The sequence below is a fragment of the Nicotiana attenuata genome, unplaced genomic scaffold, assembly GCF_001879085.1.
Source record: "Nicotiana attenuata strain UT unplaced genomic scaffold, NIATTr2, whole genome shotgun sequence".
In the NCBI taxonomy this organism is placed as follows: Eukaryota; Viridiplantae; Streptophyta; class Magnoliopsida; order Solanales; family Solanaceae; genus Nicotiana; species Nicotiana attenuata.
Genome location: NW_017670277.1, coordinates 260,950 through 270,541, shown reverse-complemented (window position 1 = coordinate 270,541; position 9,592 = coordinate 260,950).

Here is a 9,592-nt window from a genome sequence, read left to right as displayed (position 1 = left end):
GACATGCATTGGTTTCGAAAATAGCAAGTGACGAAACCCTTTTAAAAAGTTAGGGTTTCAGCCATAGTCGGATAAGTCACATAGAGAAAAGAGAGTTTTTAAAACAAAGCTTTAGTCGAGTCAAGTACTCAAACAAGCATTTTCAGACCCCAAAGACCTAGGGCTTCAACAACAATCGATTTTAAAAGATGATAAACAAATAAATCAAACAAGTACTAGCAAACAGATGGGTACACATCTAACGAACAGTTTCAGAACTCGAATGAACCCAAAAGAAGTTAGGGTTTTCAACATGCTAACAACATGAACAAAACATAGAAAAATCAGAAACATGTTAAAATAAGAGAGGAGATTTTGAAAAGAAAAACTTGAAGGAAAACCCTAATCGGAAAGTGAAGAGTCATTTTGAAAGAAAGGTCAAAGAAACTTCGAGAAGCACTTAAAAGTTCATGGCAAGCACAGATCTAAGGTAGATCTGAAAGAAATCGAAAATGTCTTAGAGATTAGGATTTGAGAAAACCCAAAAGCAATGAGAAAGGCCTTGAAAGTTACCGATCTCGCCAGGAGAGTCAAGGAGCTGACTCGAATGGCCATGGCTGGCCGGAGAAAGGTCAGGGATGACCGGAGAAAGGTCATCGAGCAAGGACTGGACCAAATTCTTTTAAAATCTGGTCATGAGACCACAGAACCAAACACATAGAAGCCATGGAAGGCTGGTACATGTCTGAGATGATCCTGGAAGGCCATGGATTAGGGTGGATTAGGGTGGCGGTGGCTAGGGTTTGGGTGGTGTTGTAGAGAGAATTTAGGAGAGGAGGGATTCAGGGGCGGTGCAAATGAATGAATGGGGTAGGGTTTTGGGGGGTCGTTGGGTTAGAAAGGCAAGAAATAACATGGACCGTTGATCTACCTTGGGGGGTCGTTGGGTTAGAAAGGCAAGAAATATCATGGACCGTTGATCTGGTAGATCAACGGTCGAGATTAGAAAGGGTAGGTGGGGATCCGGGTCTGGGTCGATTTAATTGGAATTGGGTCGGGGTTTAATTGGGTTCAATTGGGGTCAGATTTTAGGTTATAATTGAAATGAAATTTGGCCATTATTTAAATAGCCAATTTTTCCTATTTAATTTATAAAAAGTAATAAATTAATTTTTGTAAATAAATTGAAAGCGCTAAAATAATTTATAACATATAATTAACTATTTAAAAATAGTGGTGTTAATTTTTGTAAATGTAAACGTAATTAAATTCTAAAAGAGGCTAATATTGCAATTATGCAATTTAGCTTTAGAAATACTAAGTGAAATTTGTAAAAATATGCAAAAATCATCTTGGCTATATTTTAGCATAAATATAAATGTTCAACAAGTGAATCACCAAAAGTGATAATTTTAGAAATTATTATTGGATTTTATGGATAAAATAGGGGAATAAATTAATTTAAAAATCTTTAAAAATTAATGAAAAATAACGAAACACTTGGATATACTCATATATGCATACATATGCCATTTTAAAGTTATTTTGCATACTGAAAAATACATAGGGAAAAATTGGGTATCAACAGCTGCCCCTCTTTACCCGGGAAGGATGAAAGAGTTGTCGGGTAAAGATATGATGGCCAATTTGACCGAACAAAACGGTTTGAAGAAGATAGGTCGCGCCCTGGCTTCTGAGCTGCCTACATATCCCTGGTTTTACAGGAATCAGGCCATATGTAGTTCAGGATCCGTTGGCGGAGTATGCCGACGGGTACTTTCCAAGAACGGACGCAATGTTTCGGTCAGGTGAGTGAAAGGCTTACGGGGATGGTTAGGTTTGATGTGGCTGCGGGCACTGGAGCGGAAACGCTCCTGCCGGGACGGCTGTTGCTTGCCAGTTCACCTGCAAATAAATAATACAAGCAGAAATTGTACGTAAATTTAGACATGATGAAAATTCCCGTCGGACCATGAATGTTGTCTTTGGACGGTCAGGATGACGTCTTTAGACCATGGTGTCCTGGGCCATGAAGCGTATAATAAAGGATTCGCAGGCTATGAAATGATGCTCTCGGGCTATGAAAATGGTGCCCCCGAACCATGATGCCTTTGAATAATGATATGCAAAAGGATTAAAGGGGGTCCTCAGGCCATGACATGGTGTTCTCGGGCTATGAAGATGGTGCCTCCGAATGATGACGCCTTTGGATAATTTGGCAATCTTTCAGCCCATGAGATGCAGTAGCATGTGGCGATCTTTCAGCCGTGCAAATGTGGCGATCTTTCAGCCATGCAGATGCAATATGAGGTGATCTTTCAGCAATGCAGATGCAGTATGTGGCGATCTTTCAGCCATGCAGATGCAGTATGTGGCGATCTTTCAGCCATGTAGATGCAGTATGAGGCGATCTTTCAGCCATGCAGATGTAGTATGAGGCGATCTTTCAGCCATGCAGATGCAATATGAGGCGATCTTTCTGCCATGCAGATGCAGTATGAGGCANTCAGCCATGCAGAATGCAAAGGTGGCGATCTTTCAGCCATGCAAAAATGTAAAGGTGGCGATCTTTCAGCCATGCAGAATGCAAAGGTGGTGATCTTTTAGTCATGCAAAAATGTAAATAAGGTGGCGATCTTTCAGCCATGCAGAATAAGGTGGCGATCTTTCAGCCATGTAGAATGTAAATAAGGTGGCGATCTTTCAGCCATGCAAAATTGCAAAGGTGGCGATCTTTCAGCCATGCAGATGCAGATGGAGACAAAGCTTAGTCTCGGAAGGCAGAATGATAGCCTTATGCAATGCAGGAATGCAGATGGAGGTAGAGCTTAACCTCGGAAGGCAGAATGGTAGCTTTATGCAATGCAGAAATGCAGATGGAGACAGTGCTTAGTCTCGGAAGGCAGAATGGTAGCCATATGCAAGAGATAAACGGAGAATAGTAATAAAATTTTCTTAGCTGATAGCTGATAGCTGATTGTGATATTGTGGCTGCTGGGGATATTGCATGCGGATAGCAACTGTGAATAGGTGTGACGGTTCTGAGAGTTGTATAATGTATTCGATGATTTTGTGACTTGGTGCCTCCATCCAAAGAAAAATCATGAGTTCTGTAAAGGGGGAAAGGTTAGTTCATATCCCCGATGACTTTGCTTGACCTGCTTGGCGCTGTTTCGGTGATACTATGCGTATCATTGGGGTAGCGTTGCTAAACAAAGCAATTTTGGTAACAAAATGCATGATTTAGTAAAAATATAACATAAATACATAATCGAGAATAGTTTTCTTCCAATAAACCGATGACTGCGACGAGGTTCAAGACATTGCAACTTCTCTGGCTCCGGAATTTTGAGGGCTCTCCTCAAAATTGTGCCCCAATTTCCAATTGCCGGGGGGGGGGGGGGTACTGGGGGGACTGATAATTTTATTAAATTGTGACCGAACCCATAAGGCTGCCTACGTATCCCCTCTTAAACGGGAATCAGGTCAGACGTAGTTCAAAATTACATCATATAGGAAAACATAAGATTACACATAGTAGCGCCTGACTGCATCTGAATTGATTGGTTTTGGCCAAACTTCTCCGTCCATTTCTGCAAGTATAAGGGCTCCTCCTGTTAGAACCAGGTGAACCATGTATGGACCTTGCCAGTTGGGAGAGAATTTCCCTTTGGCTTCATCTTGATGCAGGAAGATTTTCTTTAATACCAGCTGTCCCGGTGTGAACTGTCTCGACTTAACTCTCTTGTTGAAGGCTCTGGATATTGTGTTCTGATAAAGCTGACCATGGCAAACTGCATTCATTCTTTTTTCCATCTATAAGATCTAGCTGTTCGTAACGACTCTTCACCCATTCTGCGTCGTCGAGCTTAGCTTCTTGTATAATCCTTAAGGAAGGACTTTCTACTTCAGCGGGAATAACTGCCTCTGTACCGTAAACCAGCATATAGGGAGTTGCCACGGTTGATGTGCGAACTGTGGTGCGGTACCCCATTAAAGCAAATGGTAGCTTCTCGTGCCACTGCTTATGCTTCTCTATCATTTTCCTTAGTATCTTATTAATATTCTTGTTGGCGGCTTCTACGGCTCCGTTCATCTGAGGTCTGTAGGCTGTAGAATCCTTGTGTTTGATCTTGAAGGTTTCACACATGGCCTTCATCAGGTCACTGTTGAGGTTGGAGCCATTATCAGAAATGATTGACTCTAGAATCTCGAATCGACAAACGATGTGGTCGCGGACAAAGTCTGCCACGACTTTCTTGGTTACTGCTTGGTAAGATGCTGCTTCAACCCATTTGGTGAAATAATCGATTGCCACTAGGATAAACTTGTGCCCATTGGAAGCGGCAGGTTCGATTGGTCCAATAACATCCATTCCCCAAGCGGCGAACGGCCATGGTGAGCTTGTTGCATTAAGCTCATTGGGAGGTACCTTTATCATGTCTGCATGTACCTGACAACGGTGGCATTTCCTGACATAATGGATGCAATCCGTCTCCGTAGTCATCCAGAAGTAACCATCTTGGAGTATTTTCTTGTCAAAACAAAGCCGTTTATATGTGGACCGCAGGTCCCAGCATGGACTTCTTCTAGCAGTTTAGATGCTTCTTTTGCGTCAACACACCTTAGTAATCCCAAATCCGGAGTCCTCCTATACAAGATTCCTCTACTGTGAAAGAAATTGTTGGACAATCTTCGAATGGTGCGCTTTTGAGTAGCATTTGCAAACCCTGGATACTCTCCCTTTGCCAAATATTCCTTGATGTCGTGAAACCAAGGTTTTCCATCTGCTTCTTCTTCGACATCAGCACGGTAAGCTTGCTGATCATGGATTTTCACATGAATAGGATCAATGAAGTTTGTGTCTGGATGCAGTATCATGGACGATAGGGTAGCCAACGCATTGGCGAACTCATTCTGGATTCAGGGAACATGTCGGAATTCTGTCTTTGTGAACCTCTTCCTCAACTCCTGTACATGATGCGGATAAGGGAGTATCTTGAGTTCTTGGTTGCCCATTCTTCTCGGACAGGTGTATGAGCAGATCTGAATCTCCAATTACTAGCAACTCTTGGATGTTCATGTCAATAGCCATCTTGAGCCCTAAGATGCAGGCTTCGTATTCGGCCATGTTGTTGGTGCACGGGAACCTGAGTTTGGCAGACACCAGATAATGCTGATCGGTTACTGATACTAGGACTGCCCCTATGCCGACTCCTTTGAAATTTGCTGCTCCGTCGAAAAACATTCTCCAACCGTCATAGGATTCTGCAATGTCTTCTCATATGAATGCTAACTCTTCGTCAGGAAAATACGTTTTCAAAGGTTCGTTTTCTCCATCCACGGGGTTTTCTGCAAGGTGATCTGCTAGTACCTGTCCCTTGACTGCTTTCTGAGTTACGTAGATAATGTCGAATTCACTCAACAGGATCTGCCACTTGGCTAGCTTGCCGGTGGGAATGGGCTTCTGAAAGATGTATTTCAAAGGATCCATCCTTGATATGAGATATGTAGTATAGGCACAGAAGTAGTGCCTCACCTTTTGGGCTGCCCAAGTTAAAGCACAACAGGTGTGCTCTAACAGAGAATACCGGGCCTCATATGGAGTGAACTTTTTGCTGAGGTGGTAAATGGCCTGTTCTTTCTTTCCTGTCTTATCTTGCTACTCCAGGACGTAACCGAAGGCACCATCCAACACTGCGATGTAGAGTAACAGAGGTCTACCTGGCTCAGGTGGGACTAAGACTGGTGGTGTTGATAGGTATTCCTTGATTTTGTCGAAAGCTTTCTGGCAGTCATCAGTCCATTCGGTGGCGGCATCCTTCTTCATCATCTTGAAGATTGGCTCACAGATAACTGTAGATTGTGCAATGAACCAGCTGATGTAGTTAAGTCTCCCCAAGAAACTCATCATGTCCTTCTTGTTCTTTGGTGGTAGTAGTTCTTGAATGTCTTTGACTTTTGATGGATCCAGTTCTATTCCCCGGCGACTCACAATAAACCCAAGCAATTTTCCAGCTGGAACCCCGAACGCACACTTTGCGGGATTCAGTTTCAGGTTGTATCTTCTCAGTCTGTTGAAAAACTTCTCAGATCTTCCATGTGATCAGTGGCTTTCTTGGACTTGATGATGACATCATCTACATATACTTCGATCTCCTTGTGTATCATATCGTGAAAAATGGTAGTAATGGCCCTCATGTAGGTGGCCCCTGTATTCTTTAACCCAAACGGCATCATCTTGTAGCAGTTCCCCACGGCGTAACAAAAGCCGTTCTCTCGGCATCTTCCTCGTCCATCCAGATCTGATGATAACCAGTGAAACAATCCACAAATGACTGCAGCTCATGCTTGGCGGAGTTGTCGATCAGGATGTGTATGTTTGGCAAGGGGAAGTCGTCTTTTGGACTGGCCCGGTTGAGATGCCGGTAGTCGACACAGACTCTAACCTTCCCGTCCTTCTTCGGTACTGGTACAATGTTGGCTAACCACATTGGATATTCCACTACCCTGAGAACCTTAGCTTTGACCTGCTTAGTGACTTCTTCCTTGATTTTCAAACTCATGTCTGGCTTGAACTTTCTGAGCTTCTGTTTTACTGGCGGACAGGCTGGATCGGTTGGTAATTTGTGAGCCACAATAGATGTACTCAGACCAGTCATGTCATCGTACGACTAGGCGAATATGCCCTCATATTCTCTTAGAAACTCTGTGTAATCTTCCTTTTCTGATGGTGACAAATGAACGTTGATTTGTGTTTCTTTGACGTTTTTTGCATCTCCCAGGTTAACAATCTCAGTCTCGTCCAGGTCTGACTTAGGTCCGTTCTCAAAATTCTCAACTTCTTTAACGATCTCTTCCGGTATGTCATCTTCCTCTGAATCTATGTCCGTTTGTTGCATTGTCTCGTTGCATGTCACAGTCGTTGGTTCATCAAGATAAGTAATAGTAATGCTGTGTAAGTGATGAGGGAAAATAATAAAAGTAAGATTTATAAGAAAACTGAAATGCTTTGATAAATTCCATAACTGTTTTTGAACATTGGAGCTCTTTCTTGCAAAAAATAAAAATCCGAAAGGAAAGTAAACTAGTAAAGTAAAATAGTGTATGATGCTTGTTCGGCCTTGCTACCCCGAGGCTCGCCGGGCACTGGTGGTTCTGATAGTCAAATTATTGAGGCATGCTCCTCTGTTTACAAGTTGTATGGAAGGGCCTTCCTCCCCCTCCTACTCGAAAATGACACAACAATCCATGTCATCGTCTTCCAGGAACAAATTCCTCACCGCTTCCAGTGCTTCCTCTTCTTCTGACCCGTAGATAACCTCGGTCGGCTGGAAAGTCTGCTCCGAATGGGGTATTGGCTACTCCAAAGGATAGTAAGGACCGCGCCATGGTGGCGACCAGTGGTTGAATTCCTCCCAAGTATACTCATATCCCAACCCGAAGGTGGTGCCATGTTTTTTGAGCTTGATGGGCTTAGCGATTCCTTGGAGGTTCTTGCCAGTCCCTTGCCAGGTTCATATCCGCTCCAGTTTAGTATGCTTTCAATTTTCTTGTCCCATCATTTATCCTTATCAACGGCATTGACTCGCTCGATGTGGTGGTAAGTTTCCCCGCCTATCCTTCTTCTTCCTCCAATTGCCGGAATGGTCTGGCGACTGTATATGGGATTGCTACCGTCGCCGTGAATGATCACCTCTTGGTGGTTCTACTCAAACTTTACTACCTGATGTAGTGTTGATGCTACAGCCCCAACGGCATGATTCCACGGTCGTCCCAACAACAAATTGTAAGATGCTGGCACGTCTATCACTTGAAAATCAACATCAAACCAGGTAGGCCCCATTTGCAAATACAAGCTAATTTCGCCGATGGTGGACCTTTGAGAACCGTTGAAAGCTTTGACGTTGATGGCCCCGTCCTTGATCTCATGCAGCCCCTTTCCTAATTTCCTAAGTGTTACCAACGGACAAATATTGAGACCGGACCCTCGGTCAATCAGGATCCTGGTGATAAAATAATCTTCGCACTGCACAGTGATGTGTAATGCCTTGTTGTGACTCAATCCCTCCGGTGGCAGCTCATCTTCAAGAATAGTGATGGCCTGCCATGTTAGCCATCTCTCCGCCGGTGATGTTACTTGGTACATATGCCTCGCTCAACACTCTTAACAAGGCATTCTTGTGTGCATCGGAACTTTGTAGCAAGGCGAGGATAGAAATATGTGCCGGTGTTTTGTTCAGCTGATCAATGACTGAGTATTCTTTGGCTTGTATCTTTCTCCAGAGATCATCGAGCCCAGTTTCAGTGATGATTGGCCGACTAGAGGCCTGCTTGCTTGACTCAGCCAAATGTTCCCGGGTATAAACCCTGCCGGTTCTTGTCATACCCTGTGCCGCAATGGCTTCCCCGAACTTGACCTTCCCCTTTCTTCTGGCCTCGGCTGTGTAGTCCCATGGTATATCCTTTGTATGGACGGTGTTATGGCTGACATTGCCACTGGAATTGGCGTGGCTATCTTTACCCCGAACGGAGCAAGCCCTTTAGGCGGTAAAACTGCAACTTCAAAGGGTGTAGGTGCGTTTGCTGGCGGCATAAACTCAACTTCAATCGGCGCTGGCGTCTTTGTAGAGGATGGTGCTTCAAACTCGAGTGGCATGGACATGTCTACCTCGGCATCCCTAGAAGGCTGAATCTGGACCACAATCAGATTGAGGGTGACTACTGGCTTCTTTGGATCGTCGCCTTCTATGATTAAACCGATTGATCCCTTGGGGTCCCAGTCATCATCTATCTCGATCATGTGAACACCTCCGCCCTTGTGGTCTGGCAGAGGGTTATTGCGGGCATTTGGAGCAAGCTCCTTTGCTACAATGATCTTGTTGTCAATCAAAGTCTGGATCTTATCCTTCAGAGAGCGGCATTCATCAATGGTATGTCCTTTCATGCCGGAAAGGTATGCACATGATTTATTTGGATTGACCCACTGAGAAGGGTTTTCTGCGGTTATGGCAGGGATAGGGGTGACATAACCAGCAGCTTTGAGTCTTTCCTACAACTGGTCAATTGGTTCAACAATGGCGGTATACTGTTTGGGAGGTCTGCGGTCGAAATTTGGTCGAGGTCTAGGGAAGCTTTGACGTGGGGGAGGTGATTGATAGTGGGATGGTTGGGTGTTATAGGCTTGGTGAACATGTGCCGGTTGAGAGTATTTAGGTGAAGTGGGCTGATATGCGGGAGGTGGAGCTAATTGATAAGTGGGTGGTGGAGTATGGTAAGAGGGTGAGGATGCTTGGTAGTTTGGAGTAGCTTGATATGTGGGTGGACGCATTGGATAGGTTTGGCATTTGATAGGGGATTTGGTCTTCTGTGCAACCATTACAGCACCTACGTCTCTTTTCTTGGTCGTACCACCAGATTGTAAAGCCTTATTGGTAGCCTGCAAGGCTTCAAAGTTCGTAATCATACCACTCTTGATGCCTTCCTCGATCCTTTCTCCTAACTTGATGATATCAGAAAATTTATGATTCTCGATTAGCATTAACCTCTCATAATACTGTGGGTCTTGGGCCCGAACGAAGAATTTGTTCATTTGCTCTTCTTCCAAAGCAGG